Below are 20,615 nucleotides of genomic sequence, written 5' to 3'. Positions count from 1 at the left end.
TGCATGCAGTGTGTTCAGAATACAGAACGTTACGGTGAGAAAAACTATGTAAATTACATGTGTATTTGGTAACACTTTCTGCCAGAAAATTGTTCCATGTAATATGCTTCATTTTCGAAACTGCCATTAAGAAAAGCTGCAAAATCCCTTTCAATATATGTAGGTGAAAATATGCCTTATGTGGTGATGAAATTTCGGTAATCCACATGCTCAGAACTCAGTAATGAATGTTTGTCGTATCCGTGAGGCATGCAGCGTGTTCATAACATGGAATGTAATGTGAGGGAAGCAATGTAAATTACATGCCCATTGGGTAAAAACGCTCCAAGTGGATTTTTCTGTGAATACTGCCTGTTTTTCGAATCTGGTGTTATGTAAAACCTTCGAACTCAGAGTAAATATTTGTAGCTGTAAATATGCCTTGTATGGTGGATGAACATTCACTAATCCACATGCTTACAACTCAGTATTGAATGTTTTTAGAATCCGTGATGCATGTAGCATGTCCGGAACATGGAATGTGACAGTGAGGGAAAATATGTAAATAAGATGTCTATTGGGTAGAAAACACTCAAAGAGGATTTTACTGTGAAATCCGCCTCATTTTTGGATGTGGCGTTAGGAGAAAACTGTGAAATAAGAGTAAATGCTTCTAGGTGTATATATGCATTGTATGGTGGATGAAAGTTTGGTAATCACATGCTCACAACTCAGTAATGGATGTTTGTCGAATCCTTGATGCAAGTAGCATGTTTGCAACACAGAATGTCACGGTGAAGGAAACTATGTAAACTACATGCCTATAGGGTAGAACTCCCTCAAAGGGGATTTTTTTGAAAACTGCCTGATTTCCAAAATTGGCATTAAGAAAAACTTGTGAAATCAGTGTAAATGTTTCTAGGTGTAAATATGTCTTCTATGGTGGATGAAAGTTCGCTAATCTACATGTTCACAACTCAGTAATGAATGTTTGTCCCATCCATGATGCATGTAGCGTGTTTGGAACATGGAATATCATGGTGAGGGAAGCTATGTAAATTACATTTCTATTAGGTACAACTCACTCCAAGAAGGTTTTCTGCGAAAAATTCATGATTTATGAAACTGGCATAAGAAAAATGCTGCAAACTGATAGTAAATGTTTCTAGGTGTAAATATGCTTTGTATGGTGGATGAAATTTCGCTAATCCACATGCTCAAAACTCAGTAAAGAATGTTTATCAAATCCTTGATGAAAGTACCGTGTTCGAACAATGAATGTCACGGTGAGGGAAACTGAAAATGACATGTCTATTGGGTAGAACCATCTCCAAGAGGATTTTTCTGTGAATTCTGCCTCATTTTTCAAATGGGCATATGGAAAACGCTGTGAAATCTGAGAAAATGCGTCTAAGCTTCAATATGAATTGTGTTGTTGTTGGAGTTCAGTAATCCACATGCTAACAACTATGTAGTGAATACTTGTTGAGTCCGTGATGCATGTAGCGTGTTAGGAACACGGAATTTCACGGTAAGGGAGTCTCTGTTAATTACATGTCTATTGGGTAGAACTCTCTCCAAGAGAATTTTCCTGCAATAAATGCCTGAATATCGAAACTGCCGTTATGAAAAACTGCAAACTCAGAGTTAATGTTTCTAGCTGTTAATATGCCTTGTATTGTGGATGACAGTTTGTAATACACACGATCACAACTCAGTAATGAATGGTTTTAGAATTCCTAATGCACTTAGTGTGTTAGGAACACGGAATGTCACGGTGAAGGAAAGTATGTAAATTACATTTCTACTGGGTAGAACTTGCTGCAAAAGGATTTTTCTGGAAAATTGCATGATTATCGAAACTGGCGTTAGGAAAAAGTATCGAAATCAGGGTAAATTTTTCTAGGTGTAAATATTATTTGTATGGAGTTTGAAAGATTGGTAATCCACATGATCAGAACTCATTAAACAATTTTTGTCGAATCTGTGATGCATGCAGCTTGCTCACAACATGGATAGTCATGGTGAGAGAAACCATGTAAATTAAATTTCTTTTGGGTAGCAATCGCTACAAGATTTTTTTTGAGAAAAAAGCCTGATTTTTGAAACTGATGCTAGGAAAATGCTACAAAATTTGAGTAAATGCTTTTAGGTGTCAATATGTCTTGTATGGTGGATGAAATTTCGGTAATCCACATGCTCAGAACTCAGTTTTGAATGTTTTTCGAATTCGTGATGCATGTAGCGTGTTCGGAACAAGGAATGTCATGGTAACTGAAACTATGTAAATTACATTTCTAATGGAGAAATCTCCCTCCAAGAGGATTTTTCTGTGAAAACAGCCTGATTTTCATAACTGGCATAAGGAAAAAGATGCAAATACTGAGTACATGACTCTAGGTGTAAATAAGCCTTGTATGGTGGATGAAATTTCGGTAATTCACATGCTAACAACTCAGAAGTGAATATTGGTCGAACCTGCGGTGCATGTATCATGTTCGGAACACGAAATGTCACGATGACGGAATCTAAGTAAATTACATTTCTATTGGATAGAACACGCTCCAAGAGAATTTTCCTGTGAAAATTGCCTGATTTTCTAAACTGCCATTAGGAAAATGCTGGAAACTCAGAATAATGGTTTCTAGGTGTAAATATGCCTTGTATGGTGGATGAAAGTACTGTAACCCACATGCACACAACTGAGTAATGAATGTTTGTCAAATCCGTGATGCATGTAGCATGCTCGGAACACGGAATGTCACGGTGAGGGAAACTAAGGAAATTGCATGTCTATTGGGTAGAACTCGATCCAAGAGGATTTTTCAGAGAAAACTGCCTGATTTTCGAATCTGGGGTAAGGAAAATCCTGCGAACACAGAATAAATATTTCTAGGCGTAAATATGCCTAGTGTGGTTGATGAAAAATTGGTAATCTACATGCTCACATCTCAGAAATGAAAGTTTGTCGAATCCGTGATGAATTTAGCGTGTTCGGAACACGGAATGTAACTGTGAGGGAAACTATGTAAATTATAAGTCTATTGGTTGGAAATAGCTCCAAGAGGATTTTTCTGCGAAATCTGCCACAGTTTCGGATGTGGTGTTAAGAAAAATTTATGAAATTATAGAAAATTCTAATATGAGTAAATATACCCTGTACGCTGATGAAAATTTGGTAATTTACAAGTCCACAACTCAGTAAAGAATGTTTGTCGAATCCGTGATGCATGTAGCGTGTTCGGAACACGGAATGCCCCGATGAGAAAATCTATGTAAATTACGTGTTTATTGGGTAAACTCGCTCCAAGAGGATATTTCCGTGAATACTGCCTGTTTTGGAATCTGGCGTTAGTACAAACTTTCGAACTCTGAATAAATGTTTCTAGGTGGAAATGTGCCTTGTATGGTGGATGAAAGTTTGCTAATCCACATGTCAACAACTCAGTAATGATTGTTTATTGAACCCGTGATGCATGTAGCGTGTTCAGACCACAGAATGTCACTGTGAGGGAAACTATGTAAATTATAAGTCTACTGGGTAGAAATCGCTCTAAGAGGATTTTTCTGCAAAATCTCCCTCATTTTCCATACCGGTGATAGGAAAAAGCTGAGAAAAAAGAGTAAATGTTTCCATGTGTAAATATGCCCTGTATGATGATGAAAGATCGATAATCCACACGAACGCAACTCAGTAATGAATGTTTGTCGAATCCGTGATGCATGTAGCATGTTCGGAACACGGAATGTCATGGTGGGAGAATCTAAGTCAACTAATCGTCTATTTTGTAGAATTCGTTCCAACAAGATTTCTCTGCGAAATCTGCATTATTTTCGATACTGGCATTTGGAAAATCTGTGAAATCTGAGTAAATGTTTCTATGTGTAAGTATGCCCTGTACGGTGATGAAAGTTCAGTAATCCACATGTCCACACCTCAGTGATGAATATTTGTCAAATCAGAGATGCATGAAGCGTGTTCAAACCACGGAAGGTCACGGTGAGGGAAACTATGTAAATTACATTTCTTTCAGGTAGAAATCACTACTAAGAGGATTTTTCTTCAAAATCTACCTCATTTTCAGATGTTGTGTTAGAAAAAAGCTGCGAAATCAGAGAAAATGCTTCTAAGCATCAATATGCCTTGTATTGTGATGAAAGTCCTGTGACCACATGCAAACAACACTGTAGTGTATTTTCGTCGAATCCTTTCTGCATGTTGTGTTCAAAACACGTAATTTCACAGCGGGGCAATCTGTGCAAATTACGTATCTATAAGGTAGAACACACTCCAACAGCTTTTTCCTTTGACACCTGCTTGATTTTAGCAACTGCTATTAGGAAAAAGCTGCGAACTCAGAGATAATATTTCTAGGTGTAAATATGCCTTGTATGTTTGATGAAAGTTCTGTAATACACATGTACACAACTCATTAAGAATATTTCTCAAATCCTTGATGAATGTAGCATGTTCGGAAAACGGAATTTCACGGCAAAGGAATTTATGTAAATTACATTTCTCTTGGTTAGAAGTCGCTCCAAGATATTTTAACTGAGAAAACTGCCTGATTTTTGAAACTTGCATAAGGAATATTCTGCAAATTCAGAGTTAATGATTCTAGGTGTATATATGCCATGCATGGTGGATGAAAGTTCTGTAATCTACATGTTCAATACTCATTCGAGAAAGTTTGTTGAAACCTTGATGCATGTACAGTGTTTGGAAATTTTGAATGTCACTGTGATGGAAAATATTTAAATTACATTTATAAAGGGAAGTACTTGCTCCACGAGAATTTTTCTGCGTATCTTCCTCATTTTCAAAACTGGCATTAGGAAAATCTTTTGAAATATGAGAAAATGCTTCAAAGTGTCAACATGGCTTTTATGGTGGATGAAAGTTCGGTAATCCTTATGCTAACAAATCTGTAGTGAATAGTTGTCGAATCCGTGATGCATGTAGATTTTTCAGAACACGGAATTTCACGATGACGGGTTCTATGTGTATTGCATGTCTATTGGGTAGAATTCACTCCAAGAGGATTGTTATGTGAAAACTGCATGATTTTAGAAACTGACATTAGGAGAAATCTACTAAATCAGAATAAAACTTTCTATGTATAAATATGCATTGTAAGGTGGATGAAAGTTCGGTAATACACATGTCCACAACTCATTACAGATTGTTTGTTGAATCCGTGATGCATGTAACGTGTTCATAAAACGGAATGTCACGGTGAGTGAAACTAGGTAAATTACATATCTGTTGGGTAGAACTCGCTCCAAGAGCATTTTTCTGCCAAATCTGCCTCATTGTCTAAAGTGGCATTAAAACTAACCTGTGAAATCTGAGAAAATTCTTCAAAGTGTCAGTAAGCCTTGTATGGTGGATGAAAGTGCTGTAATCCACATGCTAACAACTCTGAAGTGAATATTTTTTGAATCCGAGATGCATGTAGCATGTTCGGAACACGGAATTTGACGGTGATCGAATCCATGTAAATTCCATGTCTATTGGATAGAACCCGCTGCTAGAGGTTTTTGCCGTGAAATCTCCCTCAATTCCGAAACTGGCATTTGGAAAGCTCTGTGAAATCAGAGAAAATGCTTCTAAGCATCAATATGCCTTGTATTGTGATGAACGTCCTTTTATTCACATGCAAACAACTATGTAGTGTATTTTTTCGTATTCTTTCTGCGTGTAGTGTGTTCACAACATGTAATTTCACAGCGGAGGAATCTATGTAATTTATGTGTCTATTGGGTAGAACACGCTCCCACAGTTTTTCCTTTGAAACCTGCCTGATTTTCGAAACTGCTATTAGGAAAAAGCTACGAACTCATGGATAATGTTTCTAGGTGTAACTATGCCTTGTGTGGTTGCTGAATGTTCGGTAATACACATGAAGACAACTCATTAAAAATGTTTCTCAAATCCTTGATGTATGTAGCCTGTTCTGAGCACGGTCTTTCACGGTGAGGGAAGCTATTTAAATTAAATATCTATTTGTTAGAACCCGCTCCAGGAGAGTTTTACTGAAAAATCTGACTCAGTTTCGAAACTGGAGTTTTGAAAACGCTGTGAAATATGAGTATATGCTTTAAGGTGACAATATGTCTTCAATGGTTAATTAAAGATCATGAATTCACATGCTAACAACTCAGCAGTGAATATTTGTTGAATCCGTGGTGCATGTAGCATTTCCGGGACACGGAATTTTACGGTGAAGTTATGTATGAAAATGAGATGTCTATTGGATAGAACATGCAACAAGGGAATTTTCCTGTGAAAACTGCTTGATTTTCGAAACTGACTTTAGGAAAATATGCAAAATCTGTGTAAATGTTTCCAGGTGAAAATATGCCTTGTATGGTGGATGAAAGTTCAGTAATTCACATGATCACACATTAAATAATGCTTGTTGAATCTGTGATGCATGTAACATGTTCAGAATACGGAATGTCTCGGTGAATGGAAGTATTTAAATTACATATCTTTTGGGTAGAACTCGCTCCAAGAGCCTTTTTCTGAGAAGTCTGCCTCATTTTCAAAACTGACTTGAGGAAACAGGTGAGAAATCTGAGAAAATGCTTCTAAGTGTCAATATGCCTTGAATGGGTAATGAAAATCCGGCAATCCACATGTTAACAACTAAGAAGTGAATATTTTTCAAATCCGTGATTTATTTAGCGTGTTCAGAACATGGAATTTCACAGTAATGAAACTATGTAAATTACAATTCTATTGATTAGAACTTACTAGAATAGAATTTTTCTACGAAAATTGCATGATTTTCGATTTCGAAGTTTGGATAAAGTTCGAAATGAGAGTAAATATTTGTATGTGTAAATATGCCTTTATGGTGGAAGAAATTTCTGTAATCCATATTTTCACAACATATTAAAGAATCTTTGTCTGATCAGTGATGCATATAGCATGTTCGGATCACGGAAATTCACGGCGAGGGAATTTATGTAAATTACATTTCTATTGGTTAGAAATCACACCAAGAGATTTTTCCTGAGAAAAGTGCCTGATTTTCGATACTGGCAGTAGGGAAAAGCTGAGAACTCAGATTAGTAGATTGTAGGTGTAAATATACCTTGTATGGTGGATGAAAGATTGGTAATCTACATGCTAGCAAATCTGTAGTGAATATTTGTCGAATTGGAGGTAAATGAAGCGTGTTCAGAACACAGAATATCATGGTGAGTGCATCTATGTAAATTACATTTCTATTGCGTAGAACTCGCTCCAAGAGCATTTTTCTGAAATATCTGCCTCATTTTCAAATCTGGCGTTAGGAAAAATCTTTGAAATATGAGAAAATGCTTCTAAGTGTCAATATGTCTTGTGTGGTGGATGAAAGTTTTGTAATCCACCTGCTAACACCTCTGTAGTGAATATTTGTCGAATCCATGATGCATGTAACTTATACAAAACACGGAATTTCATGGATCTAATCTATGCACATTACATGTCTATTGGTTAGAACTAGCTCCAGGAGCATTTTACTGATATATCTGACTCAGTTTCAAAACTGGTGTTATGAAAACGCTGCGAAAACTTAGTAAATGCTTTTAGGAGTCAATATGTCTTCTATGGTTTATTTAAGTTTGGTAATTCATATGCTAACAACTAAGCAGTGAATATTTTTCGAATCCGTTGTACATGTAACGTGTTCAGAACACGGAATGTTACGGTGATGGTATCTATGTAAATGAGATGTCTATTGGATGGAACATGCAGCAAGAGAATTTTTCTGCGAAAACTGCCTGATAGTCATAACTGACGTTAGGAAAAATCTGCGAAATGTAAGTAAATGTTTCTAGGTGTTAATAGGCCTTGTATGGCGGTTGAAAATTCGGTAATCCACATGATCACAGTCATTAAATAATGTTTGTCGAAGACGTCATGAATGTAATGTTTTCGGAACACGGAATGTCTCGGTGAGTGAAACTCTGAAAAGAACAATTCTACTGGTTAGAACTCGCTTGAATTGAATTTTTCTGCGAAAATTTCATGATTTTTGAAACTGGATGTTAGGAAAAAACCTGCGAAATCAGAATAACTACATCTAGGTGTAAATATGCCTTGTATGGTGGATGAAAGTTCGGTAATCCTCATGCTCACACTCGTAAAAAATATTTGTCGAATTCATGATGCATGTAAAATGTTCAGAATATGGAAAGTCATAATGAAGGAAACAATGTAAGTTACATGTCTATTGGGTAGAACTCGCTTGAATAGAATTTTTTTGCGTAATGTTCATCATTTTCAAAACTGCCGTAAGGAAATACCTGTGAAATCTGAGAAAATGCTTCTAAGTGTCAATATTACTTGAATGGTGAATGAAAGTCTGGTAATACACATGTTAACAAGACTTTAGTAAATATTTTTCAATTCGTGATTCATGTAGCGCATTCGGAAAACAGAATTTCACGGTAATGAAACTATGTAAATTACAATTCTACTGGGTAGAACTAGTGAGAATAGAATTTTTCGGCAAAATTTGCATGATTATCGAATCTGAAGTTTGGAAAAAGCTGAAAAATCAGAGAAAATATTTGTAAGTGTAAATATGACTTTATGGTGGATGAAATTTCGGTAATCCAAGTTTTCTCAACATATTAAAGAATCATTTTCTAATCCGTGATGCATGTAACATGTTCGGAACGTGGAATTCCACAGTGATTGAAACAATGAAAATTACTTCTCTAGGGGGTAAAACTAACTCCAAGAGAATTCTTCTGCGAAAACTGCTTCATTTTTGAAACTGGCGCTTGGAAAACGCTGCAAAATCTGAGATAATACTTCTAAGTATCAATATTCAATGTATTGTGATGAAAGTTCGGTAATCCCATGCTAACAAATCTGTAGTGAATAGGTTATGCATGTAGAATGTTCGGAACATGGAATTTCATGGCGAGGAAATTTATGTAAATTACATTTCCCTACGTTAGAAATTGCTCCAAGGTATTTTTCCTGAGATAACAGCCTGAATTTCACAACTGGCGATACGAATATACTGCGAACACAGATTAATCAATTGTAGGTGTAAATATGCCTTGTATGGTGGATGAAAGTTCGGCAATCCGCATACTAACAACTCTGTAGTGAATATTTGTCGAATCCGAGATACATGAAGAGTGTTCGGAACACAGAATATCACGGTGAGCGAATCTATGTAAAATAAATATCTCTTGGGTAGAACTCAGTCCAAGAGGTTTTTTCTGCAAAATCTGCCTCATTTTCGAAACTGGCATTTGGAAATTTCTTCAAAATCATAGAAAATTCTTCAAAGAGTCAATATGCATTTTACTGTGAGGGAAGTTCATAAAACCACTTGCAAAAAAATCTGATATGAATAATTGTAGAAACCCTTATGCATGTAGTGTGATCTTATGATGGAAATTTCTGGCGATGGAAAATATGTAAATTTCATGCCTATTGGGTAGAACGTGCTCCAAGAGGATTTCTCAGGGAAAACTGCATGGTTTTAGAAACTGACATTAGGAGAAATCTACTAAATCAGAATAAAACTTTCTATGTATAAAAATGCATTGTAAGGTGGATGAAAGTTTGGTAATACACATGTTCAGATCTCATTAAAGAATGTTTGTCAAATCCGTGATGCATGTAATGTGTTCATAACACGGAATGTCACTGTGAGTGAAACTAGTTAAATTACATATCTTTTGGGTAGAACTCGTACCAAGAGCATTTTTCTGTGATATCAGCCTCATTTTCAAAACTGGGTTTAGGAAAAACCTGAGAAATCTGAGAAAATGCTTCTAAGTGTGAATATGCCTTGAATGGGGAATTTAAGTCCGGTAATCCACGTAACCAAATACAAAGTTAATACTTTTCGAATCCGTGAATTATTTAGGGTGTTCGGAACACAGAATTTCACGGTAATGAAACAATGTAAATTAAAATTCTAATGGGTAGAACTAGCTTGAATAGAATTTTTCTGCAAAAATTGCGTGATTTTCGAATTTGATGTTTGGATAAAACTGTGAAATGAGATTAAATACTTGTAGGTGTAAATATGCCTTGTATGGTGGATGTAAGACTGATAATCAACATGCTAACAACTCTGTAGTGAATATTTGTCGAATCTGAGATACATGAAACGTGTTCGGAACACAAAATATCATGGTGAGCGCATCTATTTAAATTACATGTCTATAGGGTAGAACTCGCTCCAAGAGCATTTTTCTGCATAATCTGCCTCATTTTCAAATCTGGCGTTAGGAAAAATCTTCAAAATATGAGAAAATGCTTCTAAGTGTCAATATGAGGTGATTGGTGAATGAAAGTCCGGTAATCCACATGTTTACAAGAGTGTAGTCAATATTTTTCAAACATTGATTCATGTAGCGCTTTTGGAAAACTGAATTTCACGGTAATGAAACTATGTAAATTACAATTCTATTCGGTAGAACTAGCTTGAATAGAATTTTTTCGGCTAAAATTGCATGATTTTCGAATTTGAAGTTTGGATAAAGTTCGAAATGAGAGTAAATATTTGTAGGTGTATATATGCCTTTATTATGGATGAAATTTCGGTAATCCACATTTTCACAACATATTAAAGATTCTTTGCCTGATCCGTGATGTATGTAGAATGTTCAGAACACGGAAAATCATGGTGAGTGCATCAATGTATATTACATATCTTTATTGTAGGACTCGCTCCAAGAGCACTTTTCTATGGAAACTGCCTCATTTTTGAAACTGGCATTTGGAAAATGCTGCAAAATTTGAGAGAATACTAGTAAGTATCAATATGCGTGGCATTGCGATGAAATTTCGGTAATCCACATGCAAACAACTCAGAAGTGAATAAATGTCGAATCAGTTATGCATGTAGCATGTTCGGAACACAGAATTTCACGGCGAGGGAATTTATGTAAATTACATTTGTATTGCTTAGAAATCGCTCCAAGAGATATTTCGTGAGAAAAGAGCCTGATTTTAGAAACTGGGGGTAGGAAAAAGCTGAGAACTCAGATTAGGAGATTCTAGGTGTAAATATGCCTTGTATGGTGGATGAAAGTACTGTAACCCACATGCACACAACTGAGTAATGAATGTTTGTCAAATCCATGATGCATGTAGCGTGCTCAGAACACGGAATGTCATGGTGAGGGAAACTAAGGAAATTACATGTCTATTGGGTAGAACCAATAGACATGTAATTTCACTCCAAGATGATTTTTCAGAGAAAACAGCCTGATTTTCGAATCTAGGGTTAGGAAAAACCTGCGAACACAGAATAAATATTTCTAGGTGTAAATATGCCTAGTGTGGTTGATGAAAGATTGGTAATCTACATGCTCACATCTCAGAAATGAAAGTTTGTCGAATCCGTGATGAATTTAGCATGTTCGGAACACGGAATGTAACTGTGAGGGAAACTATGTAAATTATAAGTCTATTGGTTGGAAATAGCTCCAAGAGGATTTTTCTGCGAAATCTGCCACAGTTTCGGATGTGGTGTTAAGAAAAATTTATGAAATTAGAGAAAATTCTAATATGAGTAAATATACCCTGTACGCTGATGAAAATTTGGTAATTTACAAGTCCACAACTCAGTAAAGAATGTTTGTCGAATCCGTGATGCATGTAGCGTGTTCGGAACACGGAATGTCCCGATGAGAAAATCTATGTAAATTATATGTTTATTGGGTAAACTCGCTCCAAGAGGATATTTCCGTGAATACTGCCTGTTTTGGAATCTGGCGTTAGTACAAACTTTCGAACTCTGAATAAATGTTTCTAGGTGGAAATGTGCCTTGTATGGTGGATGAAAGTTTGCTAATCCACATGTCAACAACTCAGTAATGATTGTTTATTGAACCCGTGATGCATGTAGCGTGTTCAGACCACAGAATGTCACTGTGAGGGAAACTATGTAAATTATAAGTCTACTGGGTAGAAATCGCTCTAAGAGGATTTTTCTGCAAAATCTCCCTCATTTTCCATACCGGTGATAGGAAAAAGCTGAGAAAAAAGAGTAAATGTTTCCATGTGTAAATATGCCCTGTATGATGATGAAAGATCGATAATCCACACGAACGCAACTCAGTAATGAATGTTTGTCGAATCCGTGATGCATGTAGCATGTTCGGAACACGGAATGTCATGGTGGGAGAATCTAAGTCAACTAATCGTCTATTTTGTAGAATTCGTTCCAACAAGATTTCTCTGCGAAATCTGCATTATTTTCGATACTGGCATTTGGAAAATCTGTGAAATCTGAGTAAATGTTTCTATGTGTAAGTATGCCCTGTACGGTGATGAAAGTTCAGTAATCCACATGTCCACACCTCAGTGATGAATATTTGTCAAATCAGAGATGCATGAAGCGTGTTCAAACCACGGAAGGTCACGGTGAGGGAAACTATGTAAATTACATTTCTTTCAGGTAGAAATCACTACTAAGAGGATTTTTCTTCAAAATCTACCTCATTTTCAGATGTTGTGTTAGAAAAAAGCTGCGAAATCAGAGAAAATGCTTCTAAGCATCAATATGCCTTGTATTGTGATGAAAGTCCTGTGACCACATGCAAACAACACTGTAGTGTATTTTCGTCGAATCCTTTCTGCATGTTGTGTTCAAAACACGTAATTTCACAGCGGGGCAATCTGTGCAAATTACGTATCTATAAGGTAGAACACACTCCAACAGCTTTTTCCTTTGACACCTGCTTGATTTTAGCAACTGCTATTAGGAAAAAGCTGCGAACTCAGAGATAATATTTCTAGGTGTAAATATGCCTTGTATGTTTGATGAAAGTTCTGTAATACACATGTACACAACTCATTAAGAATATTTCTCAAATCCTTGATGAATGTAGCATGTTCGGAAAACGGAATTTCACGGCAAAGGAATTTATGTAAATTACATTTCTCTTGGTTAGAAGTCGCTCCAAGATATTTTAACTGAGAAAACTGCCTGATTTTTGAAACTTGCATAAGGAATATTCTGCAAATTCAGAGTTAATGATTCTAGGTGTATATATGCCATGCATGGTGGATGAAAGTTCTGTAATCTACATGTTCAATACTCATTCGAGAAAGTTTGTTGAAACCTTGATGCATGTACAGTGTTTGGAAATTTTGAATGTCACTGTGATGGAAAATATTTAAATTACATTTATAAAGGGAAGTACTTGCTCCACGAGAATTTTTCTGCGTATCTTCCTCATTTTCAAAACTGGCATTAGGAAAATCTTTTGAAATATGAGAAAATGCTTCAAAGTGTCAACATGGCTTTTATGGTGGATGAAAGTTCGGTAATCCTTATGCTAACAAATCTGTAGTGAATAGTTGTCGAATCCGTGATGCATGTAGATTTTTCAGAACACGGAATTTCACGATGACGGGTTCTATGTGTATTGCATGTCTATTGGGTAGAATTCACTCCAAGAGGATTGTTATGTGAAAACTGCATGATTTTAGAAACTGACATTAGGAGAAATCTACTAAATCAGAATAAAACTTTCTATGTATAAATATGCATTGTAAGGTGGATGAAAGTTCGGTAATACACATGTCCACAACTCATTACAGATTGTTTGTTGAATCCGTGATGCATGTAACGTGTTCATAAAACGGAATGTCACGGTGAGTGAAAGTAGGTTAATTACATATCTGTTGGGTAGAACTCGCTCCAAGAGCATTTTTTCTGCCAAATCTGCCTCATTGTCTAAAGTGGCATTAAAACTAACCTGTGAAATCTGAGAAAATTCTTCAAAGTGTCAGTAAGCCTTGTATGGTGGATGAAAGTGCTGTAATCCACATGCTAACAACTCTGAAGTGAATATTTTTTGAATCCGAGATGCATGTAGCATGTTCGGGACATGGAATTTCATGGTGATCGAATCCATGTAAATTCCATGTCTATTGGTTAAAACCCGCTCTAAGAGGTTTTTGCCGTGAAATCTCCCTCAATTCCGAAACTGGCATTTGGAAAGCTCTGTGAAATCAGACAAAATGCTTCTAAGAATCAATATGCTTTTTATTGTGATGAACGACCTGTCATCCACATGCAAACAACTCTGTAGTGTATTTTTGTCGTATCCTTTCTGCATGTAGTGTGTTCGAAACACGTAAGTTCACAGCGGGGGAATCTATGTAATTTATGTGTCTATTGGGTAGAACACGCTCCAACAGCTTTTTCCTTTGATACCTGCCTGATTTTTGAAACTGCTATTAGGAAAAAGCTACGAACTCATGGATAATGTTTCTAGGGGTAATTATGCCTTGTATGGTTGATGAAAGTTCGGTAATACACATGTACAGAATTCATTAAAAATGTTTCTCAAATCCTTGATTTTTATAGCCTGTTCGGAACACGGTCTTTCACGGTGAGGGAAGCTATGTAAATTACATATCTATTGGTTAGAATCCTCTCCAGGAGAATTTTACTGAAAAATCTGCCTCAGTTTCAAAACTGGAGTTTTGAAAATGCTTTGAAATATGAGTAAATGCTTTAAGGTGACAATATGTCTTCAATGGTTTTTAAAGATCATTAATTCACATGCTAACAACTGAGCAGTGAATATTCGTTGAATCCGTGGTGCATGAAGCATGTTCGGGACATGGAATGTTACGGTGAAGGTATCTATGAAAATAGAGATGTCTATTGTATACAACATGCAACAAGAAAATTTATCTGTGAAAACTGCCTGATTTTCGAAACTGACGTTAGGAAAAATCTGGAAAATGTGAGTAAATGTTTCTAGGTGAAAATATGCCTTGTATGGTGGATGAAAGTTCGGTAATCCACATGCTCACACTCATTAAAGAATGTTTGTCGAATCTGTGATGCATGTAACATGTTCAGAACACGGAATGTCACGGTGAGTGAAACTATCTAAATTACATATCATTTCGGTAGATCTCGCTCCAAGAGCATTTTTCTGTGAAATCTGCCTCAATTTAAAAAGTGGCATTAGGAAAAACTTTTAAAATATGAGAAAATGCTTCTAAGGGTCAATATGCCTTGAATGGGGAATGAAAGTCCGGTAATCCATATGTTAACAACTCTGAAGTGAATATTTTTCGATTCCGTGATTAATTTAGCGTGTTCAGAACACGGAATTTCACGGTTATGAAACTATATAAATTACAATTCTATTGGGTAGAAATAGTTTGAATAGAATTTTTCTGCGAAAATTGCTTGATTATCGAATGTGAAGTTTGGAAAAAGCTGCAAAATGAGAGTAAATATTTGTAGGTGTAAATATGCCTTGTATGGTGGATGAAAGATTTGTAATCCACATGCTAGCAAATCTGTAGTGAATATTTGTCGAATCCGAGATACATGAAACGTGTTCAGAACACAGAATATCATGGTGAGCGAATCTATGTAAATTATGTGTCTATTGGGTAGAACTCGCTCCAAGAGCATTTTTCTGCAAAATGTGCCTCATTTTCAAATCTGGCATTAGGTAAAATCTTCAAAATATGAGAAAATGCTTCTAAGTGTCAATATGTCTTGGTTGGTGGATGAAAGATTGGTAATCCACCTGCTAACAACTCTGTAGTGAATATTTGTCAAATTCGTGATGCATGTAGCTTATAGAAATCACGGAATTAAATGGTGATCTAATCTATGCAAATTACATGTCTATTGGTTAGAACGAGCTCCAGGAGCATTTTAATGATTATTCTGCCTCAGTTTCAAAACAGGTGTTATGAAAACGCTGCGAAATTTTAGTAAATGCATTTAGGTGTCAATATGTCCTCTATGGTTTATTTAAGCTTGGTAATTCACATGCTAACAAATCAGCAGTGAATATTTCTCGAATCTGTTGTACATGTACCGTGTTCAGATCACGGAATGTTACGGTGATGGTATCTATGTAAATTAGGTATCTATAGGATCGAACATGCAGCAAGAGAATTTTTCTGTGAAAAATGCCTGATTTTAATAACTGAAATTAGGAAAAAGCTGCAAAATATAAGTAAATGTTTCTAGGGATAAATATGCCTTGTATTGTGGTTGAAAATTCAGTAATCCACATGTTGACAGTCATTAAATAATGTTTGTCGAAGCCATGATGAATGTAACGTTTTCGGAATATGGAATGTCTCGGTGAGTGAAACTCTGAAAATAACACATCTACTGGATAGAACTCACTTGAATTGAATTTTTCTGCGAAAATTTCATGACTTTCGAAACTGGATGTTAGGTAAAACCTGCAAAATCAGAATAACAACTTCTACGTGTAAATATTCCTTGTATGGTGGATGAAATTTCAGTAATCCACATGCTCACACACATTGAAGAATGTTTGTCGAATTCATGATGCATGTAACGTGTTTAGATTACGGAATGTCATAGTGAAGGAAACAATATAAGTTACATATCTGTTGGGTAGAACTCGCTTGAAGAGAATTTTTCTGTGAAATGTGCCTCATTTTCAAACTGCCATTAGGAGAATACTGCGAAATCTGAGAAAATGCTTCTAATTGTCAATATGCCCTGAATGGTGAATGAAAGTCCGGTAATCCACATGTTAATAACAGTGTAGTTATTATTTTTCAAACCGTGATTCATGTAGTGCTTTCGGAAAATGGAATTTCATGGTAATGAAACTATGTAAATTACAATTATATAGGGTACAACTAGCTAGAATAGAATTTTTCTGCAAAAATTGCATGATTATCGAATGTGAAGCTTTGAAAAAGCTGCAAAATGAAAGTAAATATTTGTAGGTGTTAATACGCCTTTATGTTGGAAGAAAGTTCGGTAATCCATATTTTCACAACATATAAAAGAATCTTTTTCTAATCCGTGATGCATGTACCATGTTCGGATTGTGGAATTTCACGGTGATTGAAACAATGTAAATTACTACTCTATTGGGCAGAACTCGCTCCAAGAGAATTTTTCTGTGAAAACTGCTTCATTTTTGAAACTGGCGTTTGGAAAACGCTGCAAAATCTGAGAAAATACTTCTAAGTATCAATATTCAATGTATTGTGATGAAAGTTCGGTAATCCACATGCTAACAAATCTGTAGTGAATCTTTGTCGAATCCATTATGCATGTAGCATTTTCAGAAAATGCAATTTCACGGCAAGGGAATTTATTTAAATTGCATTTCTCTTGGTTAGAAATCGCTCCAAGAGATTTTTCCTGAGAAAACTGCCTGATTTTCGAAACTGGAGTTAGGAAAACACTGCGAACTCAGATTAATAAATTCTCGGTGTAAATATGCTTTGTATGGTGGATGAAACTTCGGTAATCTGCATGCTAACAACTCTGTAGTGAATACTTGTCGAATCCAAGATACATGAAGCTTGTTTGGAACACAGAATATCACGGTGAGCGAATCTATGTAAACTACATGACTCTTGGGTAGAACCAGCTCCAAAAGATTTTTCTGTGAAATCTGCCTCATTTTCGAAACTGGCGTTTGAAAATCTCTGCAAAATCAGAGAAAATGCTTCAAAGTGTCAATATGCCTTGTATTGTGATGGAAGTACGTAAAACCACATGCAAACAAATCTGTGGTGAATATTTGTAAAAAGTGTCATGCATGTTCCGTGATCATATCACGGAAATTCCCCATGAAGGAACCTATGTAAATTACAATTCTATTGGGTAGAACTCACTCCAAAAAATTTTTCGTGAGAAAACGGCCTGATTTTCGGAACTGGCATTAGCAAAAATCTGGAAACTCAGAGTTAATGTTTCTAGGTGTTAAAATGGCAAGTATGGTGGATGAAATTTCTGTAATATACATGTTCACAACTCATTGGAGAAAGTTTGTTGAAACCTTGATGTGTGTGCAGAAATTGGAATGTCAAAGTGAGGGAAAATATGTAAATTACATTTCTATTGGGAAGTACTCACGCCACGAGAATTTTTCTGCGAATCTGCCTCATTATCAAAACTGGCATTAGGAAAAACTTTTGAAATATGAGAAAATGCTTCAAAGTGTCAATATGGCTTTTATGGTGGATGAAAGTTCGGTAATCCTTATGCTAACAACTCTGTAGTGAATATTTTTCGAATCCGTGATGCATGTAGCATTTTCGGAACACGGAGTTTCACGATGACGGTTTCTAAGTAAATTGCATGTCTATTGGGTAGAACTCGCTCCAAGAGGATTTTTCTGGGAAAACTGCATGAATTTAGAAGCTGACATTAGGAGAAATCTACTAAATCAAAATAAAACATTCTATGTATAAATATGCATTGTTAGGTGGATGAAAGTTCGGTAATACCCATGTTCACAACTCATTAAAGAATGTTTTTTGAATCCGTGATGCATGGAACGTGGTCAGAACACGGAATGTCACGGTGAGTAAAACTAGGTAAATTACAATTCTTTTGGGTAGAACTCGCTCCAAGAGCATTTTTCTGCCAAATCTGCCTCATTTTCTAAACTGGCGTTAAAACTGAACTGTGAAATCTGAGAAAATTCTTCAAAGTGTCAGTAAGCCTTGTATGGTGGATGAAAGTGCTGTAATCCACTTGCTAACAACTCTGTAGTGAATATTTGTCGAATCCGAGGTGCATGCAGCGTGTTTCGGAACACGGAATTTCACGGTGATCGAATCAATGTAAATTACATATCTATTGGTTAGAACCCGCTCCAAGAGGTTTTTGCCGTGAAATCTGCCTCATTTTCAAAACTGGCTTTTGGAAAGCGCTGTGAAATCAGAGAAAATGCTTCTAAGCATCAATATTCCTTGTATTGTGATGAAACTACTGTAATCCACATGCAAGGAACCCTGTAGTGTATTTTTGTCGAAACCTTTCTGCATGTAGCATGTTCGAAACACATAATTTCACAGCGGGGGAATCTATGTAATTTACATATCTATTGGGTACAACACGCTCCAGCAGTTTTTTCCTTTGAAAACTGCCTGATGTTCTCAACTGCTAATAGGAAAGCACTGCGAACTCAGAGTTAATGTTTCTAGGTGTAAATATGCCTTGTATGGTGGATGAAAGTTCTGTAATACACATGTAAACAACTATTTAGAAATGTTTGTCATAACCGTGATGTATGTAGCATGTTCGGAAAACGGACTGTCACGGTGAGGGAAACTATGTAAATTACATATCTATTGGTTAGAACCCGCTCCAGGAGCATTTACCGTAAAATCTGCCTCAGATTGAAAACTGGTGTTATGAAAAAGCTGCAAAATCTGAGTAAATGCTTTAAGGTCACAATATGTCCTCAATGGTTTATTAAAGATCTGTAATTCACATGCTAACAACTCAGCAGTGAATATTTGTTGAATCCATTTTGCATGTAACGTTTTTGGAACATGGAATGTTACGGTGACGGTATCTATGAAAATGAGATTTCTCTTGTATAGAACATGCACCTAGTGAATTTATATGCGAAAACTGCCTGATTTTTGAAACTGCCATTAGGAAAATTCTGCAAAATCTTAGTAAAAGTTTCTAGGTGAAAATACGCCTTGTATGGTGGATGAAAGTTTGGTAATCCACATGCACACAGTGATTAAAGAATGTTTGTCGAATCCGTGATGTATGTAACCTGTTCACAACACAGAATGTCACGCTGAGTGAAACTATTTAAATTACATATCTTTTGGGTAGAACTCGCTCCAAGGGCCTTTTTCTGTGAAATCTGCCTCATTTTCAAACTGCTGTTAGGAAAAACCTGAGAAATCTGAGAAAATGATTCTAAGTGTCAATATGCCTTGAATGGGGAATGAAAGTCCGGTAATCCAAATGTTAACAACTATGAAGTGAATATTTTTCAAAACCCTGATTTATTAAGCGTGTTTGGAACACCGAAATTCACGGTATTGAAACTATGTAAATTTCAATTCTATTGGGTAGAACTAGCTTGAATAGAATTTTTTGTGAAAAATGCATGATTTTCGAATTTGATCATTGGATAAAGCTGGGAAATGACAGTAAATATTTGTAGGTGTAAATATGCCTTATGTGGTGGATGAAACTTTGGTTATCCACATGCTAACACTGTAGTGAATATTTGTCAAATCCAAGATACATGAAGCGTGTTCAGAACCCAGAGTATCATGGTGAGCGAATCTCTGTAAATTACATGTCAATTGGGTAGAACTCATTCCAAGAGCATTTTTCTGAAAAATCTGCCTCATTTTCAAATCTGGTGTTAGGAAAAATCTTCAAAATATGAGAAAATTCTTCTAAGTGTCAATATGTAATGGGTGGTGGATGAAAGTATGGTAATCCACATGCTAACAACTCTGTAGTGAATATTTGTCGAATCAGTGATGTATGTAGCTTATACAAAACACGGAAATTCATGGTGATCTAATCTATGAAAATTACATGTCTACTCGTTAGATACTGCTTCAGGAGCATTTTACTGATAAATCTGCCTCAGTTTCGAAACTGGTGTTATGAAAACGCTGTGAAATCTTAGTAAACGCATTTAGGTGTCTATATGTCTTCAATGGTTTATTTAAGTTTGGTAATTCACATGCTAACAAATCAGCAGTGAATATTTCTCAAATCAGTTGTACATGTACCGTGTTCAGAACACGGAATTTTACGGTGATGCTATCTATGTAAATGAGATGTCTATTGGATCGAACATGCAGGAAGAGAATTTTTCTGTGAAAACTGCCTGATTTTCAT

Source organism: Camelus dromedarius, unplaced genomic scaffold (assembly GCF_036321535.1).
Source record: "Camelus dromedarius isolate mCamDro1 unplaced genomic scaffold, mCamDro1.pat HAP1_SCAFFOLD_183, whole genome shotgun sequence".
Taxonomy (NCBI): Eukaryota; Metazoa; Chordata; class Mammalia; order Artiodactyla; family Camelidae; genus Camelus; species Camelus dromedarius.
Note: the sequence above shows the minus strand (reverse complement) of the source record.